This window comes from Andrographis paniculata, unplaced genomic scaffold (assembly GCF_009805555.1).
Source record: "Andrographis paniculata isolate CXL003 unplaced genomic scaffold, ASM980555v1 Contig74END, whole genome shotgun sequence".
In the NCBI taxonomy this organism is placed as follows: domain Eukaryota; kingdom Viridiplantae; phylum Streptophyta; class Magnoliopsida; order Lamiales; family Acanthaceae; genus Andrographis; species Andrographis paniculata.
This window is the reverse complement of record NW_026137611.1, coordinates 3067403-3083762: the sequence shown is the minus strand read 5'-3', so window position 1 is coordinate 3083762 and position 16360 is coordinate 3067403.

The following is a 16360-nucleotide window of genomic DNA, read 5'->3' as shown; positions in this document are numbered from 1 at the left end:
GAGCTGAATCATGATTGCTGGAAGTAAAGCCAAGCTGGAGTAGAGCAGAACTAAACTTCAAAAATCAAGTTCAGGGCGCATGTTTCAAACCATACAGAGCACGGCGAAGTTTACATACCTTACAAGACATAGGAAAATCAGGAGGATGAGGCATATAGATGTCCTCGGATAGATCACCATGCAAGAATGCATTCTTGACATCTAGCTGATGTAGGGACCACCGCTGAGCGGCAGCGATAGCTATAAGGCAACGGACGGAGGTGAGACGAGAGATAGAGGCAAATGTCTCCTCATAGTCTATACCATGCTTCTGGGTGTAGCCTTTGGCTACCAAACGAGCCTTGTAGCACTCGATTGATCCATCAGAGTGAGTTTTGATCCGAAATACTCATTTACAACCAATAGGTTTATTGCCACAGGGAAGATCAACCATATCCCAAGTATGAGTTTTTTTCAAAGCTTTTAACTTCTCAAACATAGCCTACCGCCACAACGGATCCGCCATACGCCTCACGAAATGACCTGGGCTCATGGTGGGACAGGGTGGCAGAGAAGCAATGAAAATCAAGTAAGTGAGGAGGTAGATGACTAACCCGAGTGGAACGACGAGGGCCAGGATTAGGGTCCAAGGTATGAAAAGTGTCAGGTTCGGTAGTGGTAGCAGGCTCGAAGGTCAGTGTCAGTTTAGGAGGTGCAACTAGGATAACATCGAGAGTAGGTGACGGAGCTGCGTCAGCAGAAGAAAACAAAGATGATGAGGACGAGGTAAAGAAGGGGGACGAACGATCAAAGGGAACTCGAAAGTGGGATAAGGTAGAAAACTTAGTATGCTCCTAAAATGTGACATGACGAGAAATACAAATACTATTGGAAATGGGATCCCAAGAACGATAACTTATGTTCTACCCCGTATCCTAAGAAACAACATAGACGCATACGGGGTTCTAACTTAGTGCGCTCATGAGGAGGAAGATGGATGAAACTGACACAACCGAATGGGCGAAGAAGGGAGAAATATGTATATTCAAGGGCGTTATCTGTGCAGAGAGTTTTATGGTGGTGAAAAATTGGGTCTGTATCATTTTGGCAAAGTCCATATAAATAGAGTAGAGTTCAGAGCGCTGTCATATAAAATAAACCCATGTAAAACGTGAATATTCATTGATAAAAAGGACAAAGTAACGAAAAAATTCATAGAGACAGTGGGTGAAGGTCCCCAAATATCATAGTGAACTAATGAAAACGGCATATCTGCTATAGAAGTACTATGATGGAACAACAGAGCAGGTTATTTCCCCAATGAAAAATCCACCCAATTAAAAGACTCAAAACTAACAGAACCCAAAAGACCCTGACTAATCAAAGACCTGAGTTTATTGAAGGACGCATGACTAAAACGATGATGCCACTGAAGGCAGGATGGTGTAGAGGTGGTGGTAGCAGAAATCGAAGGATGAGGGAGCTGAAGTGATTCAAGCTAAAATAAGCGGCCCGTCTTCCGGCCCTTCCCGTGGGTCCTCCCAGTTTGCGCATCCTGAACCTGCACACCAGAAGAAGAAAAGATTACCGTAAGACCTTGATAAACTAATTGACCAACTGAGATCAAGTTCAAAGTTAATTGGGGAATACAATAGGTGTCAGGGAGGGATAAGGTCGGGGTGGATACATATCTGGTATGGGTTATGCACATATGGGTACCATTTGCGGTAAGGATAGGGGGTAGGGATGAAGTAGTGGATGTGAAAGTCATAAGGTGTATATTATATGTCATATGGTTGCTGCAAGCGGAATCAAAATAGCAGGGAGGATTTCCTGATGTGGTAGACATGGCGGTATTGGAAGGGATAACTTGTTTAAGAAGAGTTTTCAAGTCCTGAATCGTAGGAGGCGCAGACATGGCAGAGGCTGTGACGAAGGCGCTACTAGAGTGAGGAGGGCTCTGAGTATGCCGAGCTTTAGAAGTAGTTCTGCCAGGGCGAGATGGCCTTGTGGGGCAATACTGTATGGTATGGCCCAAAACATGGCAGTAATGACACTCTACCTTGGAGCAATGACCAAAGTCATGATCAAAGGACTGACATCGCTTGCAGTAGAGTGGACGACTCTGACTAGGGTTCCAGGTGGTGACAGCGAGAGCAGAATTAGGCGGCGGACCCTTAGCCAGGTGAAGACGTGTTTCTTAAAAAAGAATCTCCTAAATAGCCGCATCCAGAGTAGGGAGCGGGTGCCGATGTAACAAGAAGGCACGAACTGCCTCATATTCTGGCGAAGAGCCATCAAAATCTGAATGAGACGGAGATGATTAGAACTGATCTAACCTATGCCAAATGGGTTGCACGTGAGCAAGAAAATCGCTAACAGATTGTCCTAGATCCTACTTTAGATTATGTAGTGTGCTCCAAAGCTAATAATAATGTGCCAAATTAGTAGCACGAAAATAGACTACCAAGAAATCCCAAGCTGCCATAGCAGTTTCAAATTGGGCAAGCTGAACTTAGATCTCCGGAGTAGATGTATTGTGCAGCCAAGTAAGAATCTGATGAATCTTGTTGTCCCAATCCTCCAATTTATCAATATATGCTTCAACAACTTTACAGGTAGGCGTAGCTTCTCCTATAGTGATGGGAGCAATGGGAGCGACTATATCTCCTGTAACAATCTGCCGTAACTTTTTGCTTATCAAGAAACTTTTCATCGATTGTGCCCATAGACTGTAATTTTCTCCGGGCAAGGTAACATTTATCCGAACATGAACATCTATCTTTTCCAAAAAAAAAAAAGAGAATATGTAATATCTCAAGCCGAAAACCAAATCAACAAAGCACAGAAATCGAATAAAAACCGGAACAACAAAGTCAAACAATCATGGAAAACTACTCAAACCGAGAACTGAATATACCATCAGAACGAAAATCACAAGACGAGCATGACGGTACAAAAATATCCGACAACTGCCGCCGCACGCGCCTCCATGCGCCGATGAGGCGTTAAACAAGAATTTTCGTCAGGCACGTGGTGGTTGCGCACACCGCCATTCGGGGAGATCTTCCGGCGGCTGGGTCGTCTCACGGCGGCGCATCTAGTGGTGATGGCGGTGACAGTCGGAGAGTGTCGGAGCGGTAGATCTAAGACTAACGGTGATTTGGTTGCTTTTCGATTGTACGAGGAGAAATTGGGCATGGCTCTGATACCATGTTGGGATTATCGAAATAAACTTAATTTCTCAAATAATAATTATGGTACAATGTCATATATATATACACCAGAGATATTGGGCTGGACTATATATATAAATGTATATATATACAATATATATCAACATAAAACATATTCGGTATTTTGGTATTTCGGTATATACTGAAGATACCGTATATAATTTTAATATTTTGATATTCGATATATAGATATATATACCGAAAATTTTAGTATATTAAATTATCGGGACAGTACGATATGTATATCTATCATACCGAATTAAATTGATATACCTAATTTTTGACATAATATCAATATGAAAAATATCATAAATTATTGATACAACATACGGTATCAAATATAGTTTTCTATATTCTAGTCCTCCTCTACCTTAAGTCATGATTGCATCTTTTCATTACAGGCAACAACTATTCCTATGGAGACACTATTTTCTTTTTTAAGAAATACTTGTAAATTGTTATGAAATATATAAAATATAAATATATATATATATAAGTAGATAGCTAAATAAATGAACACAACCCTATGTATGTAAATTGTTATGAAATATATAAAATATAAATATCTATATATTGTAAGTAGATAGCTAAATAAATAAACATAAATGTGTATATATACTGTTGTGTATGTGTGCAGTGGGTAAAGATAGATAAGAAATGAATATAAAATATAAATATATATAAGTGGATAGTTAAATAAATAAACGCAAATGTGTCTATATATATACGGTTGTGTATGTGTAATGGGTAAAGATAGATAAGAAATAGTTTAATGAAATTGATAATTTATAGTATAGATATATTTATAGTATATATATAATAGATGTATTTATCTATATATGCTAGAGAGATGTATTTATCTATATATGTTAGAGAGAGATAAAGGCACACGAATAGAGAGAGAGAGTGTGCAAGAAAACCATATATTTTATTTCACCAAATTAGCATATTTATATGGCATTACCATTAGATGAGTAATTAAATGAATGACTTATCAAAGAACAACAAATGACACCTATAAAAAAAATTGCAATAAGTCATAAAACTTTTTCTTAGGGGTTATTTAATTGCAATGAATATGCCTCGTTAAAACTTTATTAGGAAAAAACTCATTGTGACAAAAATAGTAAAAGAAAAACAATATGATATTCATGCATTAAAAATATTTCCCTTAATGTGGACATCACTTGAATTCTTGCTCTCCTGATGTGGACATCACTTGAAATCTCGTAGTCAATGCATTCCGATGTTTTTCACCAATTTCTCGAATGTTGCGGTTGGTAAAGCCTTGGTTAATACGTATGCTAAATTCCAATCAGACCGAATATGCTGCACATCTATTTCACCATTTTTCTGGACATCGTGAGTAAAGAAAAATTTCGGTGAAATGTGTTTCGTTCTATCTTCCTTAATATATTATCTTTCAGTTGAGACATGCAAGCTGCATTATCTTCATATAAAATAGTAGGAGGATTATCATTTTCAAATATCAAACCACAATTCTTTAAAATGTGGTGAGCCATTGATCTCAACCAGACACATTCTCGACTAGCCTCATGATTTGATATTATTTCAGCATGATTCAAAAAATTTGCGGTTAATGTTTGTTTAATAGATCTCCAAGATACCACAGTACCGATCATAAGTAAATATATAGCAGTCTGAGACTTGGCTCTATGCGGGTCAGAGAGATACCCAACATCTGCATATCCAATCAATTCATGTCGAGAATTCTTTAAATATAATAAACCCAGATCAATCGTTCCTTCGAGATAACGAAAAATATGTTTAAATATAATATCGTTGTGTTGGCATTGCACTAAATCTTGCTTATAAATTTACCGAAAATGCTATGTCTAGTCTTTTACTGTTAGTAGATATATTAGTGTACCAATAGCACTTAAATATGGTACTTCAGGACCAAGTGCTTCCTTATTCTCTTCTTTTGTTCTAAAAGGATCCTTAATAGGATCGAGAGTTCTAACGACCATTGAATTACTTAATGAATGTGATTTATCCATTAAAATCGTTTTAATACCTTCTGGGGTATATCCAGATTGATATATCAAAATTCAATTTTCCAAATATTCAATTTGTAGACCAAGAAAGAATTTCATTTTTCCAAAATCTGTAATTTCAAACTCCATTTTCAAATATTCAATAGCTTTTTAGACCTCTTCAGAGGTTCCAAATAAATTCAAGTCATACACATAAACAACTATTATCACAAAATTTTTCTCATTTTCTTTATAAAAACACATGGGCAAATAAAATCATTGACATATCCCTATTTCAAGAATGACTCACTTAGACGATTATACCACATGCGGCTAGATTGTTTGAGCTCATACAAAGACTTTTGTAATTTAATAGTATAACATTATTTTTGTTTTGTTTTGTATGCTGGCATATTGAATCCTTCAAAAAATCTTATATAGATATCAGTATCTAATGAGCCATATAAATAGATAGTTATGACGTCGATCAGAAGCATATCCAATTTTCATGAACTGCCAAACTGACAAGATATCGAAATTTTATTCCATCAATTACTGGAGAAAATGTTTCATTAAAATCAATTTCAAGCATTTGTGAAAAACCTTGGGCAACAAGTCTTGCTTTATATCTGGAAATTTTATTATTCTCATTTCGTTTTTGAACAAATACTTATTTATAGCCAACAAGCTTAACATCTTCAGGTGTTTGTACAATGGGTTCGAAAACTTTTCGTTTTGCCAGTGAATTCAATTCAGACTGGATCACATCTTTCCATTTTGGCCAATATTTTCTTTTTTGACATTCAGTAACTGATCTATGTTCAGGATCTTCGTCATATTCTATTAAATCAAGTGCTACATTATATACAAAAATATTATTAATAATTATGTTCTTTCGGTTCCAATGCTTTGCAGTAGTAACATAATTTATCGAATTTTCAATAACATCATTCTCTTGAGAAGAAGTTATGTCTTGTTCAACTTATTCAGGAAATTCATTATGTTCAACTTCTTCAGGAAGTTTATTAGAATCAAGTTATTCAGAAATTTGATCTATGTTACTACTTGTTCCTTAAGGATTTTGATATACATACAAATCCATAACTCTTTCATTTGTTCCTCTTTCCTTTCGAGGTCTTTTTTTTTTAGAACCTAAAAGTCTACCACGCTTCAAGCGTGCATTCGATCCACTAGCACTTTGTATTTGCCCTTCAGGGACAATGATTTTAGCCGGTGCATTATTTGCAGCTATATACAATCCGATGACTTTGCTGGCGTCACAAAAAATATCAGGCAACTGAATTGCTATTCGCTGCAAATGCAAAATTCGTTGTACTTCTAATTCACTTTGGCTATTACGAGGATCAAGAAAATTGAAAGGTACTTTCCAAGTAATTTTCATTTTCAATTGATCAGTTTCTCCCCCTAATATCGGAAAATGCAACTCGTCAAAATGACAATCAACAAATCGAGCTATAAACAAATCACCAATTAATGATTCAAGATATTTAATAATAGATAGTGATTCATACCCGACATATATCCTCAATCTCCGTTGGGGCCTATTCTTGTGCGTTGAGGCGGTGCTACTGGCGCATATACCCGACATAATAGATAGTGATGCATCCACCCAAATGTTCGCAAATGTGATATATTGGGCTTTTCATTATACACCAATTATAATGGAGAGTAGCTATGATAGCTTGTCAGTCTCAATTTTATAAATGTTTTTGCATGCATAATTGTATATCCCCAAGCAAATACATGAAGCTTAGATTTCATCAACATAGGTCTTGCAATTAATGGCAACTTTTTTTTTTTTTTTATAAACGATTCAGTTTGACCATTTTGAGTATTTACATGAGGTACATGATGTTCAATGTCAATTCCAATAGACATGCAAAAATCATCAATAGTCTTAGATGAAAATTCACCAGCATTATCAAGACGAATTTTCTTTATTGGGTGATCATGAAATTGTGCTCGTAATTTAATTATTTGAGCAAGTAACCTCGAAAATGCCAAATTGCAGGTAGATAATAAACATACATGCAACCATTGAGTGGATGCATCAATAAGTGCCACAAAATATCGAAATGGTTTGCATGGTGGATCTACAGGCCTATATATATATCACACTGAATTCGTTCTAAAAAGATAGATGATTCAATGTTCACTTTTGCTGGTAATGATCTAGTTATTAACTTCCCTTTTGATCAAGCTAACACATTTAAACTCATTTGTATTTAATATCTTTTGATCATTTAAGTTATGGCCATGGGTATTTTCAATAATTTGTCTCATTATAGTATTACCAGGATGCCCAAACCGGTCATGCCAAATCATAAAATCTGTAGACTTCTGATCTATCAGATATGTTTCAACTACATTAATCTTTGTGTAATATAATCCAGAAGACAATGAAGATAATTTTTCTAATATATATCTATGTCCATCAATGAATTTTGTAATCGACAAAAATTCATTATATGCCTCACTTGATTATCCATTTATGCAAATATCATTAAAACTCAACAAATTTCTTTGGAATTTACTAGAATATAGTGCATATTGAATATCAAGTTTTACTCATTTGGAAAGAAATATTATTGCTCTTCCAGAGCCCTCAATTAATTTCGCACAACCACTTATAGTAATCACCTCAATTTTTTCCAAGTTCAGGATGGTGAAATATTTCTTATATTTTAGAATGGTGTGAGTTGATGCATTGTCAATGAGATATGAATTATCTTCCATATTATTAATTATGACGCATTCAATATTCATATTTTTTTCTTCAGAAATTTTGCAACCTGTTTCGAGTAACCTTAAAAAAATAACAAAAAAAATACGCTATCTTTATATGCATTTTCTCGGCAACCTCGTGCTGATAACGTGTTTTGAAATATATAAACGTGTTTTGAAATATATATATATAATATATATATATGTAGATAGCTAAATAAATAAACACAAATGTATATATATATATATGGCGGTGTATGTGTATAGTGGTTAAAGATAGATAAGAAATAGATTAATGAAATTGATAATTTACAGTATAGATATATAATAGATGCATTTATCTATATATGCTAGAGGGATAAAGACACACGATAGTAGAGAGTGCAAGAAAATTATACTCTCTCCGTCCCACTACAAAGTATACATATTTTTATTATAGGACATTCAATTACAAAGTAATTATTTTATTAAATATCTCACTTTTTTTTCAAAAATACTCTTACTTTACATCACATCATTATTTTTATACCAAAAAATAAGGGCAAAAATTTAATTACACTATTTTTACCTATCTATTATAATTAAAATACTACTCCCTCCGTCCCGCAACAAGGGTGGGATTTGCTTTTTGCACGTAGATTTTTAAATATTAGTATTATATTAGATTGTAGTAAAAATACCCCTATTAGTATGGTGTAATATAAAAGTAATGGCATTTGTGTAATATATTGTAAGTTGAAAGGATATTTATTATGTGAAGTAGGTAGTACAATTACTAAATTAGGAAATAGTAACCTTGTTTTGGGACGGACGAAAATGGAAAATGGTAACCTTTCAATGGGACGGAGAGAGTATTATTTTTCAAACTTCGCGCTAAAATTAAATATATACTTCTTGCTTAGATGGAGGGATTATATTTCATTTCACCAAATTAACATATTTATATGGATATTACAAGTAGATGAGTCATTAAATAAATGATTTAGCAAAGACAACAAATGATACTTATAAAAAATTGCGATAATCCATAACATAAATAAGTTATTAAAAATTTCAAACACAGTCCAATTCGTTTCTAATAAATTCCTTTTTATTTTTTTTATTGGATAAAGTATATAATACATTATTGTATTTTAGTAAAAATATACAAAATATCCTGTGGTTTATTTATTGCGTGAAACTTCTTATGTTAATGTAAAATTTGCATGAAACACTCTCTTTTTTTCAAAACTCATATTTGAGTTTAAATAAAGACCTAAATTACACAGATTTATATAAATAAAAAAATATAAAATATCTTAAATATTTTTTTGAATAAAATAAATAAAAAATAATTAATTAATATTTCATTTTATATTTTTTGAAGACAAATTGTTATATGATGGTTACAAAAACTATAAAAATAAATTATTAATCAATTATTTATCTATTTATTTTATTCAAAAAAATTATTTAAAATATTTTACGAGTGTGTTTGTTTGGGGGATTGGATTATGGAATTGGATTTTTTTAGGATTTTAAAGTAAGGATTTGTAAGTTGTGTTTGTTTGGGGGATTGAATTTTGTAATGATTATGTTGGAAAAAATTATTATTTTATTGAGAGAGATGATATGTTGATGTGATAGTTTAAATTAAATGGTATCTAGATATAATTGAAAAATATTTTTGAAATGGTTGAAATTAAAGTTTGATGTGATGTTTTAAAAAATATAAATATTTTATATTATTAAATGATATTTGTTTATGTTGTTTGTGTAAAGGTTGATTTGATAACAATTTTTATTTGAAAATTTGATAGAAAATTCCCAAAATATGTCAGAGTTTATTTTTTTATTATTATTTATTCTTTTAGACGGTTCTTATATTTTTTTTATTATTATTTCTTTTTTTAGACAGTTGTTATACTTTATCAAAATTTTCAGATTTATACTATTTACACTTTTTTGTTTTCCTAAAATCATCAAATCTAACACTTGGGGAGTAATTTCTATATTACAGTAATTTATCAAGTCAACATCTATGTAAATCGTATCATACCATTATTTGTGTTCAATTTTTTTACTATTCCAATTCAAACCAAAAATGTCAATCCCTACAGAGGAACACACGTTTTCTTTTCCCCACACTCCGTCAAATTTGTTGGATTAAACAGTACTCACTTCCTCCGTCCGTTACAGCCACAAAATGAGCCATGGTATTACAAACTCCATGTTTTCGTCTAGCATGCTGAAATTTCGCAAGCAAATGATTTTGCAGCGACATTGTGACTACAACCACTCAACCCGATTTGACATCAAACTTGTATAGCGAGTAAGAGTAGTGAATAACGGTTAAATGTAGGATGCAAGGTTTATCTGTTTCATTCCGTTATGCATGACGATGCATCCAACAGAAATTAAGGAAACGAAGCGATATCAAACATGTATAATGAGGTGCGATGCAGGTTTATGGTTCTACAAAACACATTAATGTCGTAGCGTACGCATTACAATGTTCCAAGCGTCGTAAAAACGGTACATAACTGTCTACATTGATTTCGGCACGTGGCAAGGCCTGCTACACCAACCGGCTTGTCACTGCTGTTCATTACTACAAAAGAAGTACTGGGCATACCTCGATAGGTATTACCTTTATGCCATCATGGACGCTCCGAGGGTGAAGCACGGCCACGTCGCATGTCTGTCATGAAGGCTCGCAGTTCTGCCCACATTCCATCAACCTTTCCCTCTATCCTGTCGAAGCGCTCGTTGAACATTGTATATAAGTCGGAGTCGCTCGGGGCGGGATGCCGCGGCCCGAGCTCTGTGTGAGTAACAGGATCGCCCCAGCGGTGGCGTTGCAAAATTCCCATACTGAAAAGATACTCTACTCCACACGGAACCATTTGAGAATCTAGAACTCCGTCTATCAGTTCGGTCATCCCCAAACCCTTCGCCAGTCTTGTCACATATGGGCCGATGGGAATGCTGCGGAACCTTGTATCAGTGGCAGCAATCATACAAAGTCTGGCCACCCAATATCCCAGATGGATTGGAACACCTTCGTTCATGCTCCAAAGAAACTTCAAATCCACCTTACTTACTGTCGCGGTTGTGTCTTTCTGGCCTGAAAGTGTATGAGCAAGTATGTTGTGAACGTACCTTAAAATAGGCGACTTCAGTGTTGATGCCTTGGAAGCTCCTGGATTGAAGTTTCGGGTGCGGCTTATTCTAGGCTAGTATACTGACCAAGAAAGAGGCATTGTATGGGCCATGTTCTTGTACGTGTGTCTCTGTGAAATTCACGGTCATATAGTCCTAGTGCGATGGCGAAGTCCGTGATAGATAGTGAGTACCTACGGCCTCCCAACCGAAACTGCAGGGCATTGGGTTTGTCACACAGATACAAGCTCACATTGTCGTGCTTTAGTGTGCACAGAAAATCTAATGTCAGTTCCTTGTACGAGGGCTCGTTGATCTCAAACAACCTCCGCCACGCCCCACACGAAAGTAGTCTCTCTATCTCCATTTCCCGACCCATAGCTTCTATGGCGTCAACGTCGATTATGCGTCCAGTTAACGTGGGTAATATGATTATTCTCTTGTACTTAGTCTCGATGTCCGGTTCGCTGGGATGTAACCAATTGAAATGAATCAAAGCAACATCATCTTCTTCTTCGGCCATGTCTGCACTAGAGAGTTTGCGCAATCGCTTCCCTTTCGCCGGTTTCCTCATAGTTGGCCCCCTATGTCCTGCAAGGATGTTACAACTTAAACATAAGCAGAAATAACAAATATGACAAATATTATGCACTAATGATATGAGTCTTATGCAAACATTATGCAGTAATGATATCACTCTTATGAATGTGCACCGAAACTCTGGCAAAGTGCGCGGGAAAACCGAGCGCAAAGTTCAGCTAAATGCAACGGGAAATACTCGAATGCCATATTCAACCGCACGTACAAAAATTTAAGCAGCCGACTACACCGGCTGTGCAGTAGGCTAGGTAATTATCTGTTAGACTGCAGGATGGAACACCCCCGTTCGTACGCACATGTGTGTTGTTCAGCGTGTTAATTCCTATCATGGACAAATATTATACAATAATGAAATCAGTCTTATGAATGTGCACCAAAACTATGGCAAAGTGCGGGGGAAAACTGAGCGCAAACTTCGGCTATACACGAATGTCATATTCGCGAGCACATACAGAAATTTAAGCCGTCGACTGCACAGGCTGTGCAATCGGCTGGGTAATTCTCTGTTAAACTGCAGGATGGACACCTCGCTCGTACGCGCAGGTGAGCTGTTCAGCATGTTAATTTATGTCCTTCGAAACGATCACTGCAACATTGCCTTTTTCTGAAGTTATGGAAGAAAACAAAATGAAATCACATGCGTACAATTCTAGACGGATTACGGAAAATGGTAGTTTATAAGATAAGTGGTGGAGCATTACACAAAGAGTCGCAACGGGGAGGCGGTTAAGGGATACATGCATACAATTCTAGACGGATGAGTCTTAAATTCAATTATACAATTGCACGTGGAACATCATACGTAAAATAAAGGAAACGCACCCTACACCATCAAAGGCAAAACCCTAAGTAGGCTACGAGGAGTCGAACTCTTCCTCGTGTTCGCATCTATTAATCCAAAACCATTCCACAATTATATCACGAAATTCATTATGATTTTCCCTGTCTTTGTGGTCTGGGTTCAGTATTTGGTGATTGTGTGCAACCGGTTGAGGGACTGATTCCTCGTTTGAGTCGTGGCCTTCCGCGGCGTGATCTAGTACATCCTCACCACGGAGTAACATAAAGTTATGCACGACGGCGCAAACCATTACAATGTTGACTTGGCGATCAAACTTGTAGTTTGGCATTGGCCCGTGAAGAATGGCGAAACGACGTTTAAGGCAACCAAATGCACGTTCAATTACATTATGGCATTGCGTGTGTCGGTAATTGAAGTACTCCTCCTTACCTCGAGGACGTGGGTTGTTTCCCTAAAAGTCCGATAGATGATAGCGATATGTGCGGTAGGGTGTAAGGCACTGAGGAGCGTTCATGTACCCAGAGTCCCCGGATGTAGTCCTTCCCTACATTATAAAAAGAGAATATGAGGTGATCGTAAACGCTAAACTGCGAAGTCACGATGGAAGTTTGGCAGATACTACAATCCGGCGGGAAGGGGAAATCTCCTTACTCTCGGATAGCGACCCTTAAGATGCAAGCATCATGTGCGCTCCCTTCCAAGAAAGCGAGCACGTACGTGAAATTCATGTAAAAATCACAAATGGCAAGAAAATTTTGCATCGTGTCACCTTTTTTCCCGCGGAAAAGTCGTTGATCCCTATAAGGTAGGCTTGCGTGCACCAATGTTTCATCCATTGCGCCCACGCAATCTTAATGAAAAGAGACGACATCATAGAACAGGAAGATGGAGCAAGCAAGTAGGGATGCAAGTAAAGAAAATTACCTAGAAGTACGGACAGAAAATCAGGGATTCATGAATCTTCCTCGCAGGGGACGACATGTCCCCAGGCCGGATGACATGAGGTGCTAGGCGCACAAGCGCTTTGGCCACCTCGTCAATGTGGTCACAAATGGTCGATGTCGAGTGTTAGAAACATTCTGCAGTGGAAAGTTGCAATTTTCGAATGAGCTACTGTGTGTAAAAATATTGCTACGCGCTCATGAACTTTTACTCGCTGCCTTGAATAGCATTTCAAAAGTCCCTTTTCCACCAATGTGGCACAAAGATCTTGAAACGTGTCAGATGATACCCGTAATAAATTTTTAATCCTAGCGGGGTGCCCATGCATCAGCTCGTGGATGAATTCTTCCCCTTCGAGCTTCGAGTCATAGCAACGATGCATCCTTCTACTTGAGGCTAACGCCACAACGGTAGTAGTTGACATTGCATAAAGCAAAATGACCCTCTTCTCCTCCTCCCGTTTTTTTTTTCTCTCAAATGAAGCGCTTGACGGAGAAGATTGCGCGTCGAGTTGGTTGATTGATTAGGACTCACCATGTGTTGTCTGCATTTTACGGAAATACAATTAAAACTACATTGCATGGCGTTTTAATGGCGACGCAACCACTCTTTCGATAACATGGCATTATGTTAACATATATAAATAAACATTTCATAAACTAAAGTCTATGTTACAGGCCGACTGGGTCGACAACCACTCCGAACGAGTACATAATAACAATCCAGCTCTCCCCCTAGGTGATGTGAAAACTGTTAAATGACGAAATTGTAAGTTACAGGTACTTAAGGATAAGACCTATACAATTCAACAACACATATTCAACTTAACCTCCTGCGACGTAACTACGTACTACATAACATTGTCGGTGTTGCATTCTCAAATCAGTCCGCACTAACAAACTCGTGGATCCATTGAATCCGATCATCTTCATCTAACGACAACCAATAGTCGTGGTACTCTGGAAAAGTAAACATCTCGTTGGCCCTTTTCCTGACGTTGGCGCTTATACCAGGCACGGCACGGAGGGCGTCAGTCACCTGTGCCACATCCTCCTTATTTTTAGCTTTCTCTGTTTTCTTTTCTGAAGTACTATGGCTGAATATTTTGGTCAGTTCGTCACGAACCATAGCACGTACCTCGTCCGCCTGACTTGAGGCTCGCCTCCGTCGAACCCTTCTAACACTTGGTCCAGCCTTAGAGGGTCTAGTGTGGCCCGTCCCCATGCCTGTACTGGTCGTCCCGTTGAACCCCCCTTGTGTGCCCGTAGTTCCGTTATCTGTATTCAGTTCAACACTTGGTTGGCTACCCGGTTCATTCATTGCACTATCCCACCCGGAAGATAATGGTCTGCGTACCCCCTCTCCGCTTCGACCAAACATATCGTGACAATAGTCCAAGCGCGCGAACAGTTTCGTTAAGAGCGATATGTAGTCTTTATGAGCCTAAGAGAGTATGGTTAAACTAGGGCAACGACAAACTGTAACTTAAAGGGATAGTAATACGATTGATTCAAAAGCGTGTAAACGATATATCAACCGCAAGTCTGGATCCCATCCAAGTCCTGTTGTCGTCACCACCAACTCTTGGAGTTCCAAGTACGTCTTCTTCATTCGCTTTAGTTTTGTCTGGAGTTGGTCTACTCTATACTGGACATTCATCTCCGAATTGAACTTTGTCGTGATTTCTTTCCACACCAGTTTTGCGAAGCTTGTTCCCTGATACTCCTCAAGCTGCCATTGCAACCACACAAGGTGAAGGAAACACTCCTCTTGTGGCAACGACTAACTAGCCTGCGGTGTGGGAGGGTCCTCCGCTACGCGCCTTCCGCGTGGCATTGTCTTACCAGAAGATCAAAAGTACCAATCATTCTTCTATTCAAGGTTCGTATAATGCTCCATCGTACGAACTGACTCTTATGTAATTTATAAACGAATGCACACTAACCTTGCATTTTATCCCGCATTTCGGAGGGGGGTCGCAGCTCCCAGTTGAACTATGCGTGTCCGGAACTTCACCCTCCAGTTTGCACCCTATAGGCGTTAAAGGGTATGCACAAACTTTACTACTAGGCTTTCAATGTTCTTATGGGAATAGGTTATGCCATGACGGCATTCTCTCGCGGCATGTATATCTTAATTATTATACCCCTAAATCCCTCCATACACCACCTTACAACTCTCATTCAAATGAAACCATTTCTGATTTTTGAAATGATCATAAAACCATGTTAATATTGTGCTCATGCCTAACACAAAAGCTTCATATACATGAATCAATTGCAAATTTCCAGTACTGAAATAGTAACTACGTGTAGCGACTAAGATAATGGTGAATACGCATGTTCGCATTTTTAAATTAAACAAGCATTAGGATTAAGCAAAGATTTAGGACCTTAACTAATAAAGCACTAAAAATTGAAATCCCAACCGGCGAAGATCTTCACATTATTCTCCCAATCCAACAACCCCTCCAAATATATAAATCCAACCAAACACGACTGATTCTATTCCTAGAACTCATTGGACAAGGAAAACTAAGCTTCAGGTTTATCTTAGGGGTGTGAACACAAACAATGAAAGAAAAATTTGACCTAACAGTCATGAAATTGATTGAACAAAACCTCAAACTAATTCCAACAAAAAAGACAACACAAATTCAAGTCAATGTGAATCCAAATAATTTGATTTTCAAGGAAAATCACATTGCTATCACTGTGGTGCTCAAACACAGTAAACAATTTAAAATGAAATCACACCAATTTGTACGAAAAACAAGCCACACCCATTAATCGTTGGTAGAGAAACCATTATCTATGTTGGGGGTGACAAGCAAAAAACGTATGTACGCAATTTCAAGCGAAGTACAATCAACTTTTCAAAAGAAAGTACTTAGCAGCACGTAATTCAGCTAACATAAA